Raw genomic sequence first — 25,028 nt, forward strand, 5'->3', positions numbered from 1 at the left:
GGTCCACGCCTGAGATCTGAACCAGTGAACCCCAGGCCATTGAAGTGGAATGCACAAACTTAACCACTGTGACACCAGGCCGGCCCCTTAAGGAAAACTTTTAAAAGAACAGAAATAAGACTGTGTAACTTCCAAGAGAGGGGAAAAAGAAAGTGAATCAACAAAATTGATCAAGTTAAGAGACGTTAGGAAAGGAGATGAAGAAGCAGCAAAGAGAAAATACAGTAACTCAGAACTATTAATTCACACGTCCCATGCGTTCAGATACAAGTGATCATGAGAAATGAATGACTTAAACTCACCTCTTCAAAGAGACTCACACTTTAAAAAACCCCTATAGGGGCTGGCCCCGTGGCCGAGTGGTTAAGTTCACACGTTCCGCTGCAGGCGGCCCAGTGTTTCGTTGGTTCGAATCCTGGGCGCGGACATGGCACTGCTCATCAAACCACGCTGAGGCAGCATCCCACATGCCACAACCAGAAGGACCCACAACAAAGAATATACAACTATGTACCGGGGGGCTTTGGGGAGAAAAAGGAAAAAAAAAAACCCCTATAAAATCTGACAACCTACTATTTATAAGAGAGACACCTAGGACAAAACAGCACAAGGTTTGAAATAAAAGGATGAAAAAAATAAATGTGAGGGAAATACTAACCAAGAGAAAGCATGGCTGGGAATATCAGTTTTCCCATAAAAGATATTTGAAGAGCCTTCACAAGGACAAAGGGTATGTCCTGTGATCAAAGGGCACCTGAGTAAGTCATGGTCATGCATGATAGACGACGTAACCCAACAGAAAGCAAAGAGTGGCACAATTACAGGCCAAGACCAGCCTTTCCACAGATCATGGGGCAGGTTAACACGTCTCTTGCAGAAAATGTGGACCAAGGGGGGAACACGTTTTAAAAAGATTTAAATAAAAATGATTAGGTTTGATCTAATAGAAAGAACTGCCTTCCACAAACAGAATATGCATTTATTTCCAGCACACAAGAAACATTTACATGTTTGACCTGTTGTAAGAGAAATTTCGGTAAGCCCAAAGCCTTGACAGTAGACAGAACTGTACTTTCTGTCCACAATGCAATAATGTTAGAAATCAGAACCAAAAAGGGAAGATTTAAATGCCAAAGCTCCATATACATATAAATAATTGAAGTAGAAATAGAATCATTAGAAATTGCAGAATGACAGGAAGAGACAAAAATATCAAAACTCGTGGGCTGCGGCTAAAGCAGTAGTCAGAGGAGAATTTATAGCCTTAAATATATATTAGAAGATAAATATTTTTAAAAATTTAGCTGAATATTTGACTTAAGAAGCTGGAAAAAGAAGAAGAGAACAGAAGTGGGAAAAAAAAAACCCATTGGGATTAAAATAATAACTACAGAAGCAGAAGTTAATGGGTAGAAAAGAAGCACAAGTAATGGAAATGACTGAGAAACCAGAGTTAAGTTTTAGTGTCGTCTAATGTAAGCTCCCGGAGGGCAGGGGCCTTTGTTGTGTAGCTGGTGTATTCCCAGCACTCAGAAAGAGCACTTGTGCATACTAGGGGCTAAATAAATGTTTGTTGAGTAAAAAAGAAACAAATTGCTAAGGGATAAAATTCAACCATACTAAGGGAAAAAAAGGAACCAAACTGCAGATACTGAAAAGATTTTTAAAATCTTAAGCATCAAGAGAGTGAGAAGACAAGCCACAGACTAGGAGAAAATATTTGCAAAAGATATATCTGATACAGGACTGTTACCTGAAATATACAAAGAACTCTTAAAACTCAACTATAAGAAAATGAACAACCTGATTAAAAATTGGGCAAAAGACCTGAACAGACACCTCACCAAAGAAGATATACAAATGGCAAATAAGCATATGAAAAGATGCACCCCATCCTATGTCATCAGGGAAATGCAAATTAAAACAACAATGAGACATCATTACCCACCTATTAGAATGGCCAAAATCTGAACACTGACAACACCAAATGCTGGCGAGGATGTGGAACGACAGGACCTCTCATTCATTGCAGGTGGGAACCCAAGATGGTACAGCCACTTTGGAAGACAGTTTGGGGGTGTCTTACGAACCTGAACATACTCTTACCCTAGGATCCAGGGAGAAATTGTGCTTCCTGCTATTTACCCAAAAGAGTTGAAAGTTCATGTCCACACAGAAACCTACAGACAAATGCGTATTCATAATTGTCAAAACTTGGAAGCAACCAAAGTGTCCTTCAGTAGGCGAATGGTCCATCCAGACAGTGGAATATTGTTCAGTGCTAAAAAGAAATGAGCTATCTAGCCATGAAAAGACACGGAGGAATCTTAAATGCACATTACCAAGTGAAAGAAGCCATTCTGAAGAGGCTACATCCTGTATGGTTCCAGCTCCATGACGCTCTGGGAAAGGCAGGACAATGGAGACGCTACAAAAAGCAGTAGTTGCCAGAGGTTAGGAGAGGGAGAGAAGACAAGGCAGAGCACAGAGGATTTGGGGGGCAGTGAAACTCTTCCCTGTGATGCTGTCATGATGGGTACGTGTCATCATACTTTTGTCCAAACCCACAGAATGAACACCACCAAGAGTGAACCGCAATGTAAACTCTGGACTCTGGGTGAAAAGGACGTGTCAGCGTGGGTTCATCAGCTGTAACACGTGCACCACTCTGGTGGGGACGTTGATGCCGGGAGGCTGTGCGTGTGGGGAGTAGGGCGTATGGGAAATCTCTGTACTTTCCATTTAATTTTACTATGACTCTAAACTTCTCTAAAAATTACAGTCTATTAATTTTTCAAAAATCACTAGTGCATCCTATGAGTAGCTTTGTACCTATAAATTTGAAAACCTGAATGAAACGGACAATTTTCTAGAAAGAATACAAATTACTAAATTTGACTCAAGAAGGAAATAAGTACTGAGTAGATCAATAACCACTAAATACCTTGAACAGATGGTCACAGGTCCCCTTTGCAAAGGCAGCGTGCCAGATGGTTTTACAGCACGTTTTACCAACCCCAGTGATCAGCATTTAGAGAGCGCGATACTGCGTGAGCTGGGGCTCCTGGCACAGCCAGAGTGGGGCCCGAAGCCTTGGCTGTACCTTATCAGCCTCAGGCCATGCCCAGTCTTGCCTTCGAGGCTTGCTGGGCCTACATTTTTACAGTTGTGTGCTGGCTTGTAAATTCTTTGGCTCTTCGAGGACCTGAAGAGGCTAGCTGTGGGGGCTTTAACCGAGGCATGGTCCTTTGGTCCACCAAAAGTGGGGTCCGGGCCTTGGGGAGCAGCTGCTGGCTGCAGCCTGATCTTGGTGCACACCCAGCGGGGACGTGGCTGGGGGAACTGAAGACAGAGCACACCACAGAGGGGCTCATCTGCTGCTTTTACGGTTTTATTTACTTTTTCCATCAAGTCTGCAGGCTGAGAGCCCACAGGCCCCCTGGCCCCCTACGTGCTTTGTGGCTAATGCAGCTTTTACGTATAAATCATTAGGGCCGGGCTGCCCACCTTCCTGTCCGTGTGGTTTTGACTGGATTCAGGCTCATGGAAGAAAACGTGGGGAGACTGACCTCAACTTCAGATTGTTCTGGTTAATTACAATCCATGACCAGTGACCCAAACTGGGGGAAGATTTTTATCTTAAAAACAAGTAAAAGGAAGGGAGTGGGGGGCTTACTGTCAAGAGAACCTGGCCTCTTCTTGGAGGGAGGCAGAGCTGTCACCAACTCCCAGGCCAGGAGGCGCCTCAGCTGCTCTGGAAATCGGAGCTGGGTGTGGCCAGAGCCGTGGAAGCAGGAGACGAAGGGAGCAGGAGGAGACGTTTCCACGGAGACTAGTTCAACCTGGAGGCCAACATGGAAACGTGAAACGGAGATGCACCCAGATTGCACATCTGAGAGGGGGTGTCAGATCAGAGCCAAAGAGACCTAACAAGGCCGAGGATCAGAGGGACGCTCTCCTCTGAGGGCAGTGGACAGGTGTGCCCCCTCAGGGCCACCACGGTGTCCACCCGGGGAGCAATGGAGCAAGTCCAGAGAGAGACGTCGTCGGTGTGGGTGTGCACGAGGAGCTGTGCTGGGACGGCGGTGCCGGCTGAAACAGAGGGAGGCTGGGGACGCCCAAGTCATTCTGCAGAGAAAGTAAGGCCACAGCGGATATTCATGCGGCGGGTGGCTGTGCCCAGCTAAGATGGATAAGTAGATGGATACCCACCGCATGGGGAGACCTGGGGAACAGGCTGCGTGGACCAGCAGATGGCACAGAGCGCAGGAGCACAGGCCTCACCAAGGGTGCGTGGTGGGCGCTGGTCTCAGAGCGCCACCCGCCTGCTCTCGTCATCATCCTTCTCTCATCCCTGGAGGCAGGCGCAGGTCTTGTTCCCACCCGAGGCTCTGAGAAATAACAAACGTGGCCGAAGATACACAGCTCCCGTGGTGGGGCTGCGAGGGGCTCTGGAGCCCACAGGCTCATCCCTACCCGAAACTGCTCTGCCGGCCGCGAGTCAGACCCAATGCAGGCTCGCGCGGGCACACGGAGCGTGAGCGTGTGCATGTGCACATGTGCGATGTTTGGAGACACGTGTGAAAACATCAGGCACACCGGGAAGGATGTATCTGCCTCTCACTATTGTAGCCATGTGGTTTTTAAATTATTTTACATTGTGTATTTATATAACTTATGTTTATGTGTAGTTATATTTGTTTATAAATGTCTCATATATTTACATATTTTATATATTTTTAAATAAAACGTATTTATATATAATTATATTTACTATAATTTATATTTGTGTTCTATTTTATTTCTTAAAACATGATGATTTAGATATAACCAAATGTTAACAGGTGTTAATCCTGGATTGTGGATAAGAGAGTGTTAAACTATTCATTTTTCTTTTCTGTAATTTTCAAATTTATTATAAAAAAGCCTTGGTCCTGGCCCTTAGAGCTCTAGCTGATAGCTTTGGAAGGCCGGTGACCCAGGGAGCAGGCTGAGTCTGGCGGGGTGACAGACCGCATGCATCTCCCTCCTGGAGGGATGATGCTGGCACCGAGATGGGCGCCTGACCCCCTCTCCCAAGGGATGGACCAGGGAGAAGGAATGCAGGGATGTACCAAGGACGGCGGGGAGCGCGTGTCCTCCCATCTGGGGAACAGTGGACACCCACACCAGCTGCCCTCCGTCCATCCCTCTGTCTCTGAGGTGCTCTCTGCAGCCAGCCAGCCTGCCCTTGCTCACTCTCTCTGTCCACCTCCCCCTCCCTCTCACGCTCTGTCCTCCCTCTATTCCCTCCCTCCCTCCCTCCCTCCCTCCCTCTCTCTCCCCTTCCCCCTCTATCTCCCCCTCCTCCTCCTCCCCCCACCCGCCCCCGCCCCGGCCCCCTTCAGAGCCTGTCACCACCTGCAGTGATCGAGCTGTTTATTAGGTCATCTCTCCCTAGGCCTCTGACTGGTCCTTGATAATATTTGAGGAGCGAATGAATGGAGCCCAGAGAGACAAAGGGACATGGTCAGGGCCCTTCAGTCAGTGAGGCCTGGATCCCAGGGCAACCCCACAGTAACCCCTGTGCTTTGGGCACACCCTTCCTGTCTGTGGACACCTGACCAGCTTTTGCTGTGGTGGTGACCTAGGGAGGAGGGGTTTTACCCAGCAGGTGGCGGGGGGGAGGCTGGCCTGGCCACCTGGAGTTCAGAGGTTGGTCATTCACTCGGTGAGCATTTACTGAGCACCCACTGACTCCCAGGCACTCTGGTCTATGGAGAGACCGACAGCCCTGCGGGCAGGCATCGGGAGTCCACTCCAAAGGTCAGCACCTGAGAGAGAGCAGAAAGGATGTCCAAGGTCACTCCCAGTAAGAAAGGACAGCGGTGCCTGAGGCCAGGAAGACCTGACCCCAGAGCCTGAGCCTCTGTCATCCAGCAGCCCGGGCTGAAGGGTGGAGATGGCCACGGGCTGCCTTGGTCTCCCCCGTGACCAGTGGCAGGAAGCACATCCCTGCCCCCCACGCCAGGCTGGATTCTCTTAATAAACTCTCAGTGGCCTCTGTCTCATGCGGCTGCTGCTGGGGATGCTAATGGGGAGAGGGGACCCAGGGACAGCCGCCCTGACCTGGCTATTAAAAATAATTGACCACCCACAACGGGAGGGGAAATGTTCTCCTTCAGTTTGGCTGGGAAATGTGAATTATTCTCATGTTGCCATAGAAACCAAGATAAGTTCCCAACATCTTTGAGACATTTAATTTTGTGAACCCAGTGATGACCCTCTGAGCTCTGCAGAGAAGCAGGAGACTGAGGGAGAGGGAGACAGAGAAGGAGAGCGAGATGCAGAGAGAGAGAGGGAGGGAAAGGGAGAGAGGAGTGGGGGGAGAAGGAGGCGGGGGGTGGGGCGGAGAGACCACCTTGTGGGTGGCTGGTGGACACTGAGCCCCTGCCGGACGAGTGCTCGCTGGGCGGTGACGACAGACCGGTGCCCTGAGCTCTGGATGGGAGGCCACCTCCTGTGGGGAAGCTGGAGTCCTGGGCGGCAGGGGCACTGGGCCAGGCTTGCTGGGCACTGGACCCCGGCCGGCTCCGCCTCCTTCAGAACAGCTTCTTCTGGGTCTCAGCTGGAGCCCCACGCGCCCTCCGAGGGCGACCTGCAGCTGCTCTGCTCGCCTGCCCTGGCCTGTCCCTGCACTCTGGTGCTCCCAGCCCTGCCTTTGCCAGGACCCTCCGTCTGCCCAGCATGTCTTTCTCCAGCTGGGAATCCCCGTCAGTCTTGAAGGCCCTCTGGACAGGCTCCATCCCCGCCCCTGGAGAGCCACCACCCCTCCCCCAGACGCCCAATGCAGCCCGGGCCCCCACACTTGCCTTAGGTGCCAGGAGAGGACCTGCAGCCTCTGTCCCCTCCTCCTGGCAGGGACTGGCCTCAGGCTTGGCCGCCCCCAGGCCCAGGCGGCCTCCGAGAGCTAAGGAAACCCTCAGGTGCGATGACTTCTGCCAGCGCAGGCGGCGCTGTGCCCAGAGTCCTGGGCCTGGGGAGCCCGGATGGAGCCCAGACGTGCTCTGGTGCCCCCCGAGAGGACGTGCACTTCATTTGGGGGGTGTGGAGGGAGGGTCTGGGTCCCGCGTGGGGGCGGGGGTGGGCGTGGTGGGCGTGGCAGGGACGCCAGGCGTGGGCTTGGCTGGCACTCCTGCTGGCCCTGTGGCCGCCCCGCCCCCTCCCTGTTCTCTCCTCACAGTTCTCTGAAGACCATTTACTGCTTTTATTCCAATTTCAAAGAATTTGCTTAGAAATGCCTCTGGCATTCTGCTAATAGTGGTGGAAAGAGGGGAAAAATGATCAGCTCGAAAATGACAACTTTAAATTGAGCTGTTTAAACAGCAAAATTTCTACATTAGAGGCCGGTGTGAAGATATAAGAAATACATCAATCACTGAATTTCAGAGGGAGGGAGAGGGGTGGCCTGCCCTGCGGCCCCAGACAAGGACCGGTCCTGCCGGGAGGCCTTGCAGGCTGAGAAGGGCCCAAATGCGTGTTTTGCACGTGACTTCATGTCCTCTCTCTCTCTCTCCTTTTGTGTGTTTCCATGAGGGAAGCCGTGGAGACCCTTAAAGAATCCTAAAGTAGAGGAAGTGGGAGGAGGAGGCAGGGCGGGGGGGAGCGTCTCCCCCGGGGATCCCTCTGGGTTTGAGCTTCACCCTCCTTGTCCTTGCAACGTGTCCCGGCTGCCTGCGCCACCCTCTCCGCTCAGGTCGGACTGTCCGCCGCTGCCCCAGCCGGCCCTGCGGCCGCTGGTCCCCTCCCTCCCTCATCTTTCCCTGGACCCAGCGCGGTGCTGGAGAGCTGCAGCATGGCCCTTTTGTGCTAACTCCTCTGCTCTGCACAGCAGCCCATTTTACAGACCAGGAAACCGAGGCACAGGGAGGTCAGACAGCTCGCCGGAGCTCACAGAGCTCGTCCAGAGTCATGCTCTTACCCACAACCCTCTTCTTCATCAGTTTGTCCTCACAACAGCCTAGTGGGGGCTACCCGCATTGTCCCTGAATTAAAGATGGGGGGAGGGATGTCCCACAACTTACCCAAGGTCTCCCAGCCAGCGCTGGCTTGAAGGATCACCGAGGGCGGGGCAGGTGGGAGTGGCCGGCTAGCTGTGGCCTGGGCCTCGGGGGGCCACCGTGGGTAGCTCTCTCCAGGTGCCTGGTCCCCAAGTGCTGAGTGAGTCCTCCCCGGGGTATCCACGCAGAGGGTCCCGCCTGGGGGGAAGCTGCGGTCCCAGACTCTGAGGTCTGGTTTGGCCCCAGGCCCCGGCCCTGCATAGTCTCCAGGCCGCGGGCTGGAGCTGGGATCCGCGCTGCTGAAAGATATCCATCATTTGCCAAATTAATGTTCCAGTTCTCCATGTCGCGGGAGCGGTAATGAAGTGTCCATGGGATGAGAGGACTGAACGAATGAATAAAATGGCTTTTATAGTGTCATTACACTTTGTGCTAAGATTTACTCGTCAGCTTAAAATGTAATCCTGCAATAATTTATCTGGTGGCCTCATGAAGACGTGCGGGTCAAGGTTCCGGGTGGAGTAATTACCCTGCGCAGGTGAGGGCACTTTCTCCTGCCCCACCCACCCGCCCCTCGGCGCTGCCCGAGCCCTGCAGGAGGGCGCTGGGCAGGCTCGTCTCCATCTGACCCAAGGGCTCAGTGGTTTGGATACAGCCGGGAGTGCAGGGCTGGGGCAGAGCCCACCCTTGGTTCCTCTTGCCCTCTTGATCAAAGCCTCGCTCTTGCACACCTTGCACCCAGCCTCACGACCTGGTCTCTGTCCAGCTCTCAGGCTGGGTGGGTGAACGAGTGCTGATAGAGGGGCTCAGGGCTGGACATGGGTGCCCACAGGGCTCATCCAACCTGGGAGGGTCAGGGACGTCTTCACAGAGAATGGGACATTTTAGCTGGGCCTTGAAGGATGAGTAGGAGTTTGTTGGATAGAAGAGGGCATTCTGGGAAGAGAGAAGAACACAATCAAAGGTGGAGGAGGGACCCATTGGAGGTCCATCCTGGGGCAGAGTGTGGGGCAGAGAGTGGAGGGGGTAGGTTGGGAGGAGCAGTAGAAAAGGCTGGGAAGCTAGGTTGGGACCAGCCCCTGGGGGCCTTAGACACCATGCTCGGAAGTTCACCCTGTAGTGACAGCGCAAACAGGGGAGCAACACAGTCCTCCTGGCATGTTCAAGGCATCTCTCTGGCTGATGGGAGGGGCTGCCCTTGCCATGACCTGAGATGGGGACCCCTTGGGAGGAACTGCTCTCAGGCGAGGTGGGATCAAGGCGAGGTGCTGGACGCGTGGTGACCTTGGAGATAGATGACCTTGGGTGAAGGTGATGGGGAGGTGTTGGATAAAGTGACCTGGAGTCTGAGCAGCGTCTGTCCGGAGAGAGAACCACATTTGGGGGTCCCAGTGCCTACACAGTATTCACACCACAGGCCTGGGTGAGAGCTCCTGGGGAGGAAGGGACCAGGACCTCTGAGCTTAACGGTCAAGGATGGGGCCTGGGGCATCCGCAGGGCCGATGGGGCAACTTGTCGAGAGGCGGGCCCTGGGCCTCTGTTCAAGGACTCGTGGCTGCTCCTCTCTGAGCATGAGTCCATGAGTCTGTGCAGAGGCTGTTCCGGCTCCGTCCGTAAGTGCAGGGCGCTGGCCTGTGCTTCTGCTCCTGCATCCTGGGAGCTGGGGGTCGGGAGCCAAGCCAGCCAGAAGTGTGGGCCCTGCCTCCCCCACCCCCCCGCCCCCGCCCCTGGCCAGAAGGTCTCCTCCAGCCTCCAGGCCCTCAGGGCTCTGGGACCGGCCCACCCCCTTGGTGCTTCTCCCTGCCCTCCGGGCATCCCTGGGTGGGTGGGGGGGTGGGGGAAGTGGGGAGGGTGGGGGGGGTCTGGGTTCCCAGGACAGAGGCAGGGCCGACTGTGGCAGCAATGGCCCCTTTGGGTCACTGCTCCCGGAGTCCGTGCCCTGGGCGCTTTCCTCGCACCCTAGCTGGATCGGCTCTGGGCGCTTCTGCAGCTGGTGGGCGTAGCCAGCCCCGCCCCCCCAGGTGAGAGAGCACGTGGGGAAAGGTCAGCCTCCTGGAAGAGGCGCCAGGCCTGGGAGGGACCCCCTAGACCCTCCAGCCCTGCCAGCACGGCCCTAACCTCAGATCCTCTCAGCAGCCCACAGAGTCGAGGGAAATACTCGTGCTTATTTCCAGCTGCTAAGTGTGGTGTGGTTTGTCGCGCAGCAGATGCTAACCGATAAATGAGGTCACCAGGCCACTGGCTCTGATGGCCCAGGGAAAGCTAGCTGGGCATCTGTGGAGGACCAGGGTGGGAGCTGAGCAGAGTGGATGTGCATTGAGCTGAACTTGGGTGGTCTGAGCTGGGCCTCAGCGAGGAGCAAGAGTTCCCTGGGAGGTGGAGGGAAAGTCATTCCAGGCAGGGGAACAGCCCATGCAAATCACTGGGAGGGGACTCCATCATGAGGCTGTCGTCGGACTCAGGTTCCCGGCATCGGGGGGGCCGGACTGAGTCTCCATCTGTCTGCATTTCCATTTTGCCCCACGAAATCCCATGCGGTCCCCTCTCCTGAGGGCATCTCCGCCTGCCCTTCGGGTGGGTGGGCTCCCTGTGTCCCCCGAGCTCAGAGATGCTTTGCCACTGGCCTGGCAGGGACTCGGTCCTCTTGTTACGTGTCTGTGACGGTTGGTTCTCCTGAAAACTGAGCTCCTTGGCGACACCTCAGAGGGCTTAAAGCATTGCCGTGAGGTCACAGCTGGTGGCAGTCGGTGTCTCCAGGCTGCTGGGCTCAGTTCCGACCCGTGTGCCCAGCCCCTGGGCTGCAGGGACACGGATTCCACTTGGCTCATTCCAACGACTCTGAACGAAATGACTCGGGTCGGGTGGCAGCAGGAGGGGAGGAGACTTGGCCCCGACCCCGTGTGGCAGAAAGGATTCTGTTCAACATGTTGGCTACCCCCCCATGGGCCGGCTACCCTTCCTGGCCCACATGGATGAGATGCCAGCTCACCGCACGCATTGGTCCCCTCCCCCATGGACTCAGGAGCGGCTGAGTCCAGCTGCTGGGGAAACATGGGAAGAAGCTTTGAGCCAGCTCCCACTTGCTGCCTCTTCCCCCTCTGCCAGGGGACCGTGGATGGCCCTGACAGAGGCTGCGCCGTCAGGAGACGGCATGAGGCAGCGCCACCGTGGGCTCAGGGTGGAGGTGAGCGGCATCCAGGAGTAAACCCTTGTGTGTCAGCCACGCAGATAGTGAGGTCATTTGTCACTGCACCATAACCGGTCCCAGCTGACTGCCGCACACTGTGGGGCCTCGAGCCAGTGCCTGCCTGCTGGGCCTTAGCTTCCGCACCTGTCCACACAGAGCTTGGGCCTCGTGCTTCCTGAGGAATATTTCAGGTGGTTTCAGTGGCCTCCTCTTCGCCCCGTTGGTGAGGGCAGAGTCGGCCCTGGGTTACGGGACACCTGACGCTGGGCAGAGGAAGGGGACGGCAGGTTGTCAGTCTCACGTACACACAGCCCCAGGGAGGAGCACACTGCCCACCTCGCAGGGCCACACGGGGCTGCACGTGGGGACAGAATGACCAGCCAGGGGCCGTGGGAGCTGGATTTGTAGTGACGGGGGTGGCGGGCCCCTGGTCCCCCTGGGGGGATGTGATGGGCTTGTTGGAATAATTCCCTGGGCTGGCAGGGAAGTGAAGCCCGCTCCTTGGGGACAAGCGGGGACTGCGCCTGGTCCCTGTGGTGAGGAGGGTGGTTTGGCTGGGGACCTTGTTCCCGGGAGGGGCCTTGCGGTGGGGCCCTTTGAGGCCTCCTGGTGTCACCAGATGTCAAGGTAGCACAGAAGGAGGAGCAGCCAAGCCCTCCTCCACCGACCCCGGGCCCCCGGGAGCCCTGTGCTGTGGGAGTGGGTGGCTCTGCTCACAGTCCAGCGGCTGTGGTGACACTGAGGGTCCAGTGGAAGCACAGGCTGTCCACACTGGTCATCAAACTGGTGACTCCAGTGACTGTGTGTGGAGCATCAGCCGCAGACAGGGCCGCGTGGGGTCGCTCCAATTCCAGAATGGCTCTGCAAAGCTGAGTCGTTACAGATGAGGACTCACGCTCAGAGAGGTGCAGTGGCCCTCCCAAGGCCACACAGTGCAGCCCAGAGCCTGCCTCAGATTTCAGTCCTTGGACTCCACATGTGTTCTTTGCATTTAGAAGGCGCTTGTTTTGGAGATGAGGAAAGTCTAGTCCGGAGAGGAGCACTTGCCCAAGGTTGTGCCCAGGTTGCTGGCTCCCACCGTCCAGGCCAGCAGGCATTCTGACTTGGGAATCTGGAGTTGGTGGGCTGTAGGCATCCTGCCCTCACTTTGCACACGAGGAGACGGGCGCAGCCATGTCTGGCCTGAGGTCACACAGTGAGCGTGTCCCAGGCAGGACAACAGGGCCTTGGGCTGTGCTCTGCCAAGTGTGACAGACCAGGACCCGGGCGTCCGGGAAGGGAGGCCTCAGCCTCCAGCCCTGTCCCCCATTTCCACTCCCCAGGAGCCCCATGGAGCAGTGGGGGTGCCCCAGCTTGTCCTCCTGGGCCTCTGCTGTGAGCCCTAATTTGGTGGGACCATCCTGGGCGCCTGGACAGGGGCTGGCTATGCTTTGGCTGTTGGAGACAGGTAGGGTCAGGTGGGGACAGGTGGGCATGGCCCAAGCTGACCCCACTGGCCAGCCCAGCTCCGTGTGATGGCTGCGATCAGCCCCAGACAGGCTGGACCCCTCGGCGCTCTCCCAGCGTCTGGGAGGAAGGCAGGCAGACAGGTGCTCTCGCAGCATCATGGGCCGGGTGCTGGGCTGGTCCTGCATGTGGCCGCTGCCCCTCCACGAGGAAGTGACTTCTTTCCCCTCACCTGGCACCCGGGAATGCCGTGAAGAAGGAAGGAGCCCTCCATTGCTTCCCGTAAAGATAGAATCTGAGGCCTTGACCTGCATAACACCCGTGTGTGTGTGTGTGCGTGTGTGTGTGTGTGTGATGTATGTGGTGTGTGTAGGTGTGTGTGTGGTATTTGTAGGGGTGTGTGTGGTGTGTGTGCAGTGTGTAGGTGTGTGTCAGGGCTGGTGGAGGGTGGGGGCAGGGTCTCTGGGAATCAGGAGCGGCCCCAGGCGCCTGTTTCTGTCCCAGGAGGACAAAGCCAGGCCTTTGGGGCCGGAGAACAGAGCACAGGGCCCCATGGATGCAGCCCTGGCCCGTCCCTCCCCGCTCGCAACTGCTCAGAACCAGGGCTGGCGAAGCTGAAGGGCTGCAGCTTTGGGGGTTCTGGCTGGACTGGGCCCCGGGCAGGGGCCAGTGGTGCGGCATTAACAGAGGCCCGGGCCCCGGAGCGCCGTCCAGTGAAGCCTAGAGGTGACCCCGCGCCCGACTTGGCCCCCGCCACCACCCGTACCACTCACCCTCAGGGTGCTCTGGGTACCCACAGCCGTGTGGGGCCGACCAGCTGGACACGGCCCCAGGGCTTGTCCTCGCCAGCTGCACGCCTGCTCTGCCCAAGCTTCCTGCCCGGCCTCTCGAGGGGGCGCCTGGCTCCAGGGTTCGGGCCCCGCGCCTGTGGACACCACCGCGGGTGAGTCCTTCCCTCAGCTTGGTTCCCAGGGGGGCGGTTTTGCTGACTTTCCCACTGGGACAGAGCCGTGCTCCTCGGGATCCCACCCGAGGACACTAGTTTATGCACCTGGGAGCTTCATCAGAGAGGGCTGTTGTAGTGACATTGACACACTGTAACCCCTGCTGGGCCCAAGGAGGCGGCGACTCCATCCGTCCTCTGGGGAGGGAGGGCACCCGGTGCTGGGTTTCTCCTCTGTCGGCAGCCAGCGGGGCACGCGGCCCCCCTCACCCCTGGGGTCCGCGGGCTGCTGAACATCACAGACCCGAGGGACCTCTCAGAGCAGGGCAGGAGCCGCCCTTCTCCCGCTGGATCCCCGAGAGCTGAGGCCTGTCTCCAAGTCCTCGTCCCAGGGGCCGGGCTCGGCCTCCACGGGGGTCTCAACTGAGGGGAGGTGGGAGTAGCTCTGGGAACGGGGAGGCTGTTACTGGGCCCCAAGAGCTCCCAGCCCTGGGCCAGGCCCTATATTTCAAGGTGGACTCCAAAGCGGGCGTCCCCCTCCATCCTTTGACTCCAGTCACTAGAGTTGCCTTTCCTGTGACCCAAGTGCTCTCTCCCTTGGGAGTCGGGCACAGGGAGCACCAAGGCTCCTTCTAAGGAGGTGACTGGCCTCCATTTCCAAAGCACAGCTAATGCGCCCTCCGGCATTTTCTAAGTGCACCTCCCGCTGGGCACCAGCTCCGGCCTCTGCACTCAGTGCTCTGTGAGCCCCCTGAGCTCCTTCCTGGACGGGACCCACGCCTCGCTAACCCAGCCTGGCGGTCAAACCCTGTGGATGAGAGAGTGAGGCGCACTGTGGAGGGGCATGAGGGCACGGGGCCTCCCTCCCCTGCCCCTTCTCCTCTCCGCTCCCCTTGGCACCGGCCAGCGCCGTGTAGGCCTGGGCTGCCTCCATGCTACGGCCAGCCCCCAGCTGGCTCACCTGCCAGTGGCCTTCCTTCCCTCCTTCTGCCGAGCTGGGGCGAGCATCCCTCCCAGTGTGGCCCGCGGGATGCGGGGCGGAGGGCCTGATGCTCCCAGACCCTGGCGGAGGAGGCGAGGGGTCAGGGCGCTCGAGGCAGACAAGGCCTGGTGGCCGAGCTGCTGTGGACACAGGCTCCTCCAGCAGGCGGCGTCATCTCTCTTCCCCTGGGCCTGTACAGGCAGGCCCCGGGGCATCCCGTTCTTGAACCCCGAGGTCGGCCAGCGTGGGTCCCCAGCGTGCCCTGAAAAGTTCAGTGTCTGCCGTGAACCCAGACGCCCTGCTCCAAGACCACAGGAGCCCCGCACGAGGGTGCAGAGACCTCACCACCGGTTCCCTAACTGCCCGGTAATTGGAACGCAGTCAAACTGTAAGTTATAACAGGCTGAGATGACAATAAAATCGCAATTTCGGCTCTTTCTTAAAGGGCTACTCACTTCAGGGTGTTTTAATGCGTGTGAATTATGTCACTGGCCCGTGGATGGTTGGTGACAATTCATATTTGGCTCAGCGAATGATTCCTTTTAAAAAACATACAATAAATTGACCCTTATGTGTGAAAAGCCGCCTGGAGAACTTATTAGCGGCAGCCAGCATAACTCAGGGGCCGTTGACTCACTCACGCGGTCACCACGCGCCTGCGTCCACTCGGGAGGGCGGCCTGCCAGGTTCACCTTCCTCAGCCCCGGGCGCATCCTTGGTCCCCTGGGAGGCTCGCTGGATCCTCAGGCCCCACAGGGTCACCAGGCCGTGCCCTGTCGTTGCTGGCTGTCCCTGGGCAGAGGTGTGCTCGTCAGGGTGCCCGTTTGTCAGAGGGCGCGGGCTCCTTGTGCAGGACACCAGGTGCTTCTGGCTGCTCTTGTCTGGGGTCCTGGGTCCCTCTCAGGCCCCCTTCCTGCTCCCAGTGGGTCTGGCCGGTGTGTTCTGATCCCCATGGGTGGGAGTGGGGAACCCGGCCTGCCCCTCCCACCACCGGCTCCGCTGGCTCCGGCCAGCTCTGGGCTCCAGGGGTCTAGCCGAGCCCCCCACCCCCCGCCTTCCCCATCATCTCACTGCTGCTGGCTCCCCAGGCCCCGTGGAGGCACCAGCAGGGAAGGAAGCTGGTGCCCACAGTACCGAGGGGAGCGGGAGAGGAGGCCGGGCTCCTGGAGCAGTTAGCTGTCCAGACCCTGGGGCCTCCGCACCCCTCCCAGATGTGGGAAACAACGGCCGGCCCGGTGCCAGCACTGCCCCACCATCCAGTCACCAGCACACCCCTCGACTCGGCGTCCAGAGTTTCTCTCCATTGTCCACTTCTCTCTGTCTCCAGGGACCTCACCCTGGCTACTGCCAACGGTCAACTTGGGTTTGAATCTTACTCACTGTGTGGCCTTGGGCAGCCTTCCTAACCACTCGGCGCCTCAGTGTCCCCGTCTGTAAACTGTGCTCGTGGAGGTGCTGCGAGGATGAGTGTTGCTGTGTAGACAGCGCTGACAGCAGTGACTGGACATGTGGGAGCCCAGACATGTCCCCACTGGGCACACCCCACCCTGAAGAGGTCCTGCGCTCCCCGTCACTGTGGCCCTTCTCCCTGACATCTCCCTGGAGCACTGACCGTCCACGGGAAGTTTTATCCGCCCCCCGGTTCCTTTGCTGGTGGTCTCCCACCCCGCCAGCTGACCTCACGCTCTCCGGGGCTCTGACTCCCTGGAGGCAGGGGGCTGATCGGGGTCCTTGGCAGAGGAGCCAGCTGCACCCTGACAACTGCTGAGCCCCCACCCCGGCCCCATCACACTCTCTGGGGGCTCACTGAGGAATTACACCAACACGTGGGCCTCTGATCTCAGGGTGCCAGTGAGGACGCTGTCCATCAAGGACAAACAGTCACTAACACCTGGAAACGGCCGCTGGAATCGCTGGGCCGTGTTGAGAATTGCTGAGTCATCCTGGGTTTCCCAGACGCACGGGCCATCTGTCCACAGATGTTCCAGGAGTCGTGACTGACCTGCTCACGCTGCTGTAACCTGCCTGGGATGGGGACCTTGAGCCCCGTCGCTGACTCATTCAGCAGGACCTGGATGGTGGGCGGGCGTTCTCTCCCTGGCCTCTGCATCCCGTCCCACCTGCTTTTTCACTTCTGCAAAGACAGCCGTTTCCCTCGTGTGATGGTGTGTGCTCAAGATCAGTGGTGTGGGGTTCAAGGCCACCAGCAGGGCATGCACAGTGGGATCCTGGGCTCCATCCAAGGCCAGGAGAATCTTCACTGCTTCAAAGCAGAAATCGGGGCCTTCTGAAGGAGCATTTCCCCTCCTTGTGCCCGAAAAAGGGCCAGCAGGAGAGAAAGCACATGAAGAGGGGTGATGGACTGGCTTGCTCCTTAGCAAGTGGCGAGCTTGGGCCAGCCAGCGTGAGACCATGCCCCAAAAGAATGACACCACGCATCTTTGACAAGCAATACAGCCCCCCATAGGGGGTCCCGGGGAGCAAGTGTCCGGTCCCCTGTGCTCTGCTTTGACACGCCTTTGCCTTGCACTCTGGTTTGTGGACCGTTGTCTGGGGCTTATTCAGAAAAGCAGGAATGGCCTTTTGTGAGAGATTTCTGAAGAATGGTTGTATGGTAAGCTTTGGTTCTAAGAACCAGCTGGAGTCCACGTTGCACATCCTGCGCGCCACACGCAGGGTCCTGGTGGGGTAGCGACGTCTGTATGCACGTCTGGATTTCAGGGTGGACGTTTGGGATCGGCAGGAGCAGGCGGCCTGTACCCTCGTCTTTTCCTCTGCTGGCTCCACGCATTCCACATCGGGCCCTGTCTGCATGCAGAGAGCACAGTGTCCCTGGAGGACCCCAGGCAGGGTGCTCAGGAGCACAGTTGGAGGCCTAAGGTTCGTTGAGGCCCTTGCATGGGGCGTGGAAGACGTCTGTGTGCCCCCGCATCTCACAGCCCAGCTGGAACCCTGGGATGATGGCAGAGCGGAGGAACCTGCACTCCCTGGAGGAGAGGCTCCTGGTGGGATGGTCGAGTTCACCACCCGGTGAATGAAGCCGGTAAAATAGAGGGAGGACCTGGCCAAGGCAGCCATCCCGGGCAGGACGCCTCTCAGTGGCATCGGGCAGCAGCTCTGCCCCCAGGGCCAGTGACAACTAGCCTTCTCCAGCAACGCATCCCCCACCGGTGTGTGTGCTCTGGGCTCCCCGCCCTGGCTGCTGTCACTGTGCACTGACTGTTCTATCGAGACGGCCCCCCTTGGGCACGGGACCCCAGCCCTTCCTGCCTCCTGACAAAGACGTCCTCCTTGCCAAACATTAGCTGGGCCCCTCCGACGTCTTAGAGATCCCTCGGTATCTAAGTCCTTGCTGCCTTCGGCGAGAATCCTGTGGGGCCCGAGCCTTGATGTCCCTCCTAATAGTTTCCCATCCCCGACCCTCACTCTGCTCTTGTCTGTAAACCCCGCACGTCCTTGTTGCATTCGGACTTGAGCTCAGTTCTACGCCGAAGTCTCGCTCCCGCGCTGCAGCAGCTCTAATGAAGTCTGTCTTGCCATTTTAGCAAGTGTCTGGTGAATAACTTTAACATGAGTCGAGGACTGCTTTCCAGCTGCTGTCCCCTCCCCGTCCTGCATCGTCAACATTTCCTCCTCTCCCGGACCCTTCCCAGCAGCATCCAGACAGAAGCAGCCCACCTTGGAAAGCCCTCCTTGGCCTCACCAGTTTCTAGCCCATTCTATCCCATGTCTCCGCCCCCCATAGAAGCCCACTGACCACCTGCCGGTCCTCAAACACACCAAGCACTGCTGCCCCAGGGCCTTTGCTCTTCCCTCTGCCTGGAATGCTCCTTCCCAGTGGTCACCTTTCATCTCCTTGACTGTTTGCTCAGCATCACCTCTTCAGAGTTCTGTGGTTGACCCACCTCAGGGAGCCCCCATCTCTCTGCCCCGTACCCTTCGTTCTTCTCCACTGTGCACCTGCACCCACCTGACGTGTCATCTGTCTGCAGGTCTCTCCCTGCACTGGAGTGTTAGCCCCATCGTGTTCACTGTCACATCCCAGTGCCTGGCACACAGTAGGCACTCACGTGTTTTTGGCTGGATTGGCTCCTCTCACTTGGGAACCTCAATGGGACGTGTGCGCACTGAGTCCGTTGGCAGCGGGGTCAGATGTGGAGCGACCTCGAGAGGAGGGGAGCTGGAGAGAGCAGTGACTCATCACTGTGGGCGACAGCTGAGGGAATGAGAACGCCGCTTTGGGGTGCGGGTCAGCCACAGTGTCCCGAGGGCTGGCCCGCGTCGCCAGGTCCCAAAGGTGCTCAAAATATTGCCATGTTCAGCCACGATCACCCCTGAACCGAGGATTCCTGACGGGGTCTCCATTCCTGGCAACCTCCAAGCCAACACGGGCTACACGCTCCCGACCCCGAGCAGACTTCCGGGGAGCCAGCTCCCACGCGGCTGGTATGCTCTTCCTGACGGCTGCTCCCAGCTGGTGTCCCCCGTGGTCCAGCTCTGCGGCTGGAGGCCCGAGAGGGTGCCCCCTTTCTGTCTTGCATGCTTGAAGGCTGGGGCCCCGCCACACAGGTCTCCGCTTTTCCAGGCTCGTCCTGCTCCATCTGCATGCCTGACTTAGGCCACCTCGTCCCTGCCTGTGGTCTTCATTCCAGACCTCCTGCCTCCTCCGTCCTGCCTGAGCTGGGCTGTGGGGACACCCCTTCTGTGTGCGTGTCGCTCACGGATATTTGGCTCAGGCCTCCCCCAGGGCCTGTCAGGGTCACCGCGGTGGGGCAATGATGGGCTCCAGCACCTCCTTAATGATGCACGTACTTAGGGAGATGGTCTAATTGTCAGTCATTTACTGCTGAGTGGGGACTGCAGGAGGAGCTCCTTTCCCCCTGTTTATTTTATAGGCGCCCATTAGACTGAATTCTTCGCTCTGGAATTCATTAGGCATCTGGGCAGTTCTTTCGAGACTTGTCTTTGGGGAGGACTGTTTCTCGGTCATTAGTGCTTCGTCTGCAGGCTGCCGGTGCGTCATCCAGACAACCGGCGTTTCCTCGGGTGGTGGGGACACTGCTGACCCAGGGACAGTGGCCCCTGAGCGGGGGGAGGACGAGGCTCTGAGCCTCGCAGAGTTTGCGGGTTTATTCAAGTAAAGAATCTCACGAACATCTAAGAGAGAAATAGCATTAATTATGCATGTAAGAATCCTCTTTCTTGGGGGGAAATCCCGTGAAACGTGGGCTGACTTGTGACTTTGGGGGCAGCTGCAGGATTAGAAGCTGGCAAAGGGCACGGGCTTTGGAGCCAGCCTGATAGAGGTTAAGTTTGTGTTTCTGTGCTGACCAGCTGTGTGGCTTCGGGCCGGTCACCCCTCCTCTCTGGACCTCAACTTCCTCATCCAGAAAGTGGTGCAACGCTTGTGCTTGTTGGACTGTGGTGACGGTGAAACAGATAAGGTTTGTCAAATGGCAGCCTCTCCGAGCTGGTGGAGGTCACCACCTTTATCGGATAACTTGGTAATGTGGCTGGTCGCCAGGATTCAAGGTGAAGGAAACACTAATTGGGTAATTTGGTGGGTGCACAGAGTGTGTGTGTGTGCGTTTGGGGGCCAGCTGCTTTTAGATTATCAATGAGGAAACCTTCCCCTAGGACCCACTTTGCGCTGTAAATGTCGGGCCAGCATGTCCTCCTAGGTCCTGGGCTCAGGACAGTTACGCGGCATCGAGTCTCAGCTCATCCTCGGAGGCCGGCCGTCACCATCCCCGGCTCCCGGGTGAGGAAATAAGGCCCAGGGAGGCAGGGTCACGCCGTGGTGGCGTGAAGGAGTCAGGGCTGGAACTCAGTCACCTGGCCCGGAGCGCGCACTTCTGTCCCCACGCTGGTGGCCTCCAAAGTCTGGGCCTGGATCACTCTTCCCTGAAAAAAGTGAAGTTTGAGTCAATGTGCCACTATAGGTCTATTTATTCACTTATAAATTACACACATGTAAGTGTACTATAAAATATTTGTAATAGAAGTGAGAAACGTTGCAATAAAGATGAAGTAACATATTGCTAAAGTAACTTTAAAATTTCCTTCTATTAGCAGTCCTAAAGCCATCTTGTTTTCACTAAAATATTATTAAACGTATTCCTTTCGCGAGCCGATCTGACGGTGCTCCTCCGTTTGGGGCTTCCTGGCTGAGACTGGTGATGCCGAGATTTGAAGGTCTGGTTCTACCTTTTGTTATCGCCGTCCTTGGCTTTGAGGATCGCTGATGATGAAGAGGATTCTGATGAAGACACTCGGAAGCACAGGAGGGGGCGTCAAGGGGGGCTCGCGCTCCCACTCCTGTCTCCATCCCTCCACCGCGCACTCCGTCCGCGCTGGGACAGGGTCCTGCACTTTCCACCACCCGCCAGATGCCCGTCCTTGTTCCTGTGAGCGAACGGCAAGATGTTACACACACACGAGTTCAAACACACGGAAACTTTTCATCTAACAGATTTTACACGGGTTAGAAAATATTTTCCCGAGTGTTTGAAGTGGGCAGATATGAATTTTTATAGACACAAAACACGAAACGATGCAGACATTTTCTGATGGCCAGCGCTGTTGTCGAAATACATCCCTGTAACTTGAAAGACTGGCGTCTCCCTCTGTCACCATCCAAACTGTCACCTCACCTGGAAGGGGGACCTTGAGAGAGTTCCCGATTTGTTTAAACGCCTGCTGGTTGGGGTGGTACGGCAGGCAGCCTCCTGCTGTCTCGGGATGGCCAGGCCCTTTCTTCTTGGAGGAGAAGCCGTGGCTTGTCTCCAAAGTGCTCCTTTAGCTCCAAGCCCGGAGCTCCCCGCCGCCTCTGGGTGGCACAGACTGCCGTCCTCGCTCCCCGTCTGATTACAGAGTATTAAAGATCGCTGTGTTTGTGTTGTTTTTCCTGTTGTCTGGGCTGTGGACGAAGCAGATGACGCCTCCTATGGGCGACGCCGTCCCTGTCACCCCGTCCCTGAGTCCCTCTGGAAACCCCTGTCAGACAGCCTTCCTGTCAGAGCCGACCTGTCCCCAGCTTTGGACGAAACATTATTTTTCTTAAAAAAGCCCCCTCCTGCCCCTTCTCCTCCTCTTCCTCTTCTTCCTCCCCCTTCTCCTCCCCCTGTTCCCTCTCCTCCCCCTCCTCCCCCTCCTCCTCCCCCTTCTCCTCCCCCTTTCCGTCCTCCCCCTCCTCCTCCCCCCTTCCTCTTCCCGTTTTCTTCTCCTCCTCCCCCTCCTTCCTTCCTCCCCCTCCTCCTCCTCCCCCTCCTCCCCCTCCTCCTCCCCCTTCTCCTCCCCCTTTCCATCCTCCCCCTCCTCCTCCCCCCTTCCTCCTCCCATTTTCTTCTCCTCCTCCCCCTCCTTCCTTCCTCCCCCTCCTCCTCCTCCCCCTCCTCCCTCTGAGCCATCCTGAAGTGCTGGTGTGTGGTCATCCAAAACCCAGACCCCAACTGAGCTCAGGCGGGCTAGTCTCTCCTGGGAAAGGTTCGGGGTGACCTGGTTATGCAACGTCACAGGAAACCCAGGCCCACGGTCACCAGAGCGGTCAGAACCGGAGGGCCAGGAATGTTGCCAGCTGCTTTTAGTTACTTTCTGGCTCTTTTGTGGGCCTTTCTAGAGAATTTCCTTGCCTCGTCTCCCTCAAGATCTGGTCTTACTCCTCCAGCAATAACATGACAGCTTTGAACTACGTCCACCAAATTCTTGCACACTCCTCCCCTCAGAAGCAGGGCCTGCTCTCCTCCCGAGTGTGGCTGGACTTGGAGACTCGCTTCTGATAAGTAGAATATGGTAGAGCAGCAGTGTAGACTGCTGAGGCCAGGTCATCGAAGGGCCTGTTGGTTTCTGTCTGTCCTCTCTCTTTGGGGGATGTCCTCACGACACGGCAGCCCCGTGGAGAGGCCCACGTGGGGAGGAACTCAGGCCTCCTGCCAACAGCCGTCCTGGGAGCAGATCCCCAGCCCCAGTCGGGCCTTCAGATGACAGCGACACCAAGTGACATCTCGATGGCAGCCTCCTGAGAGACCCTGAGCCACAACCCCCCAGCCAAGCTGCTCCTGAATTCCTGACTCAGACACAGTGAGATGATAAACGTTTGTTGTTGTTTTAAGCTGCTAAATTTGGGGACGATTTGTTACACAGCATGAGATAACTGGTACTCATAATCAGAGCTGAGGACTCTGGTTGAGCGTTTCCTGCCTGCTGGGCACTGGGCTCAACTATGCTATCTTGTTTGATCTTCCCCACGGCCCCACAAATGAGCAGATACTTTGATTATCACCTTTTCCAGATGAAGCAATTGATGCACAGAAAGGTTAAGAAACCTCTCCAGATCACACAGCCTATGAGCAGTGGGCCTGACAGTTGAACCCAGGTCTATACAATCCCAGAGCCCTTATTTGAAATGAAAATGTGATCCCACATCTCATTATCGACGCCTAACTCTGTGCCTCGCCAGTCCCCACTCCTCACCCCCAACCTCCCTCAAAACCCGGGCCTGTCTTCCATTTCCCAGGCAGCGGCTGGTCGATCACCTCTGCGAAGGCGTCAGTGATGGGCACAGATGGCGGTTTTGCCCCTCCTAGGGCCATGTGCACGGGCTGGCCTCATAAGGGAAACAGTTACTGAGTTTGGAGCCAGAAGATCTGGCTTTGAGTCCCAGCTGTCAGCCAGTGGTTCCCTTGCTCAACCTTGCTGGGCCTCGGTTTTACCATCTCCAAGATGGGAATGACAGTCAGGGTGTCTCCTCCACGGGTGGCTCTGAAAACCAGATGGAACAATGAGGAGAACTGGGGATGCTGACATGAAGCTCTCCCAGCCGGGAGGCCTGAGCGCCTGGCCCGAGGCCACCTTGTCTTGGACTCTAAAGTGCCACCCTCAGAATAGATTCACTCCCCGAATGGACGTGCCGCGGCACGTGGGAAATACATGGCAGCTCGGTAGAAAACCAGCAGACCCTAACCGTCAGATTGTCTTAAAAACAAAAGGCAGTGAGGTCTCCCCGGAGAAATGACCCCAAGATCATGGGAGACACTCGGAAGACAGAGCGACGCAGGAGGCAAGACCTCAGGCCAGCTCACGCCTGCTGACCGTCACCGTTCCAGGATTCACTCCAATCTATTTCGGGCTGGGCCACTTCATCTTGAGAGTTCCAGAGCTTAAGTATATATCAGCAAAGCACTTGCTTCTATTTGTTCTGTGTGATTTAATGTATTTATCACTGTGCTTTTAAAATGCCTCCTCGCTCTGTCTCCGAGATCTTTTCCTTGCATTCCCCATTAAATGGACCGGATGCTGCGCCCGCTCAGCCCTCCCTCTGCCGACGGCCGGGCGGTCTGGCATTCTGCAACGGAGCCATTCAGTTGTGATGCATTTTTCCTCCCATAGAGGAAGGTGTTTGTGGAGGGGCCTGCGGTCCGTGGGTGGTGGCTCCGGGAGCCGCACCGGCGCTGTGAGCCCGGGGTGGGCAGGGACATTCTCTGTCGTTCACTGGACTGACTCATCCTGCATCATCTCACCTGTTGACTGGTCTCCACAGCTTCAGTTCATGAGGGGGGAGGGTTACAGTTGCTCTTCTGTGTGTTCTGGAACTCTCTGCAGCACGAGGGCAGAGGGGAGGGGAGAAGGGAGTGACAAAGCAAGAGAGGGATAAAAGGTGGGTGTTGGAATAGTGGGGAAGGTTCTGGGGGAAGAGCCTGCAGAAGAAGAGGTTGGGCTACTTGCGAGCCAAGCATGGAGGCCTCAAGTTTGGGGATAGTGGCCATGCTCCTCCTGGCTATCCTCTTCCGCGCCTGCTAGCCCTCATGGTGGTCTCGAGCCCCTTCCCCACAGAGTGGTTGCCTTTATGTGATTGAGACTGCCACGTGCCATGCTGGTCCTGGGGGCCCCACCTCAGGGGACTGAGTCCTGTGTGCACTTTCCTTTCCGGCCACCGTCCTACTGGCAGAGCTTTCCCAGGAGTGAAAAGGTTGAACTGTATATAGGAGAGTGTATATATGTGAGTGTGTGTGAGTGTGTGTGGGAGGGCGCGCCTGTGTCCTGGGCCACCCTGGGTAGACTGCAGTGGTCCCCAAGGGGCTGGATGCTCCAGCACTCATTTTCTAGGATCTGACCTCCCTCCTTCATTGACCTCATTGTGCGTCTGGGTCAGCCATGTCAATGATGTCATCTTGCCCTGTGGCCCCAGCTGGTTGATCCTGGAGTGCGCACTTAACCCAAGCTCTGCCAATGAAAGTCTTTCTGAGTGGTTTTGGAACTGGAACTGAGAAAAAGAATTTAACATTTTGTCGAGTGCCTGTGGAAGAAACTGCAAAATGCAGGTGGTGTCAACGGCCGCGTTCTCCACTTGTGGGTCTTAGAAGCAAGGAAGCCGATCGACTCAGAGAGAAGGACCCACAGGTGCGGAGGTGAGAGAGGTGAGGGCTAGAGAG

The 25,028-nt window shown here is 56.9% G+C and overlaps 1 long non-coding RNA gene across 1 annotated transcript in view; it reads left to right on the forward strand.

Moving 5' to 3' along the window:
- Window positions 1-13,086: 13,086 nt before the first annotated feature.
- LOC138921205 (uncharacterized) overlaps window positions 13,087-25,028 on the forward strand; it is a 37,415-nt gene continuing 25,473 nt past the window's right edge. Inside the window, exon 1 of the long non-coding RNA XR_011433581.1 lies at window positions 13,087-13,616. This is a non-coding gene — a long non-coding RNA (uncharacterized lncRNA). The remainder of the gene's footprint in view (window positions 13,617-25,028) is intronic.

This window comes from Equus caballus, chromosome 28 (genome assembly GCF_041296265.1).
Source record: "Equus caballus isolate H_3958 breed thoroughbred chromosome 28, TB-T2T, whole genome shotgun sequence".
NCBI classification, from domain to species: domain Eukaryota; kingdom Metazoa; phylum Chordata; class Mammalia; order Perissodactyla; family Equidae; genus Equus; species Equus caballus.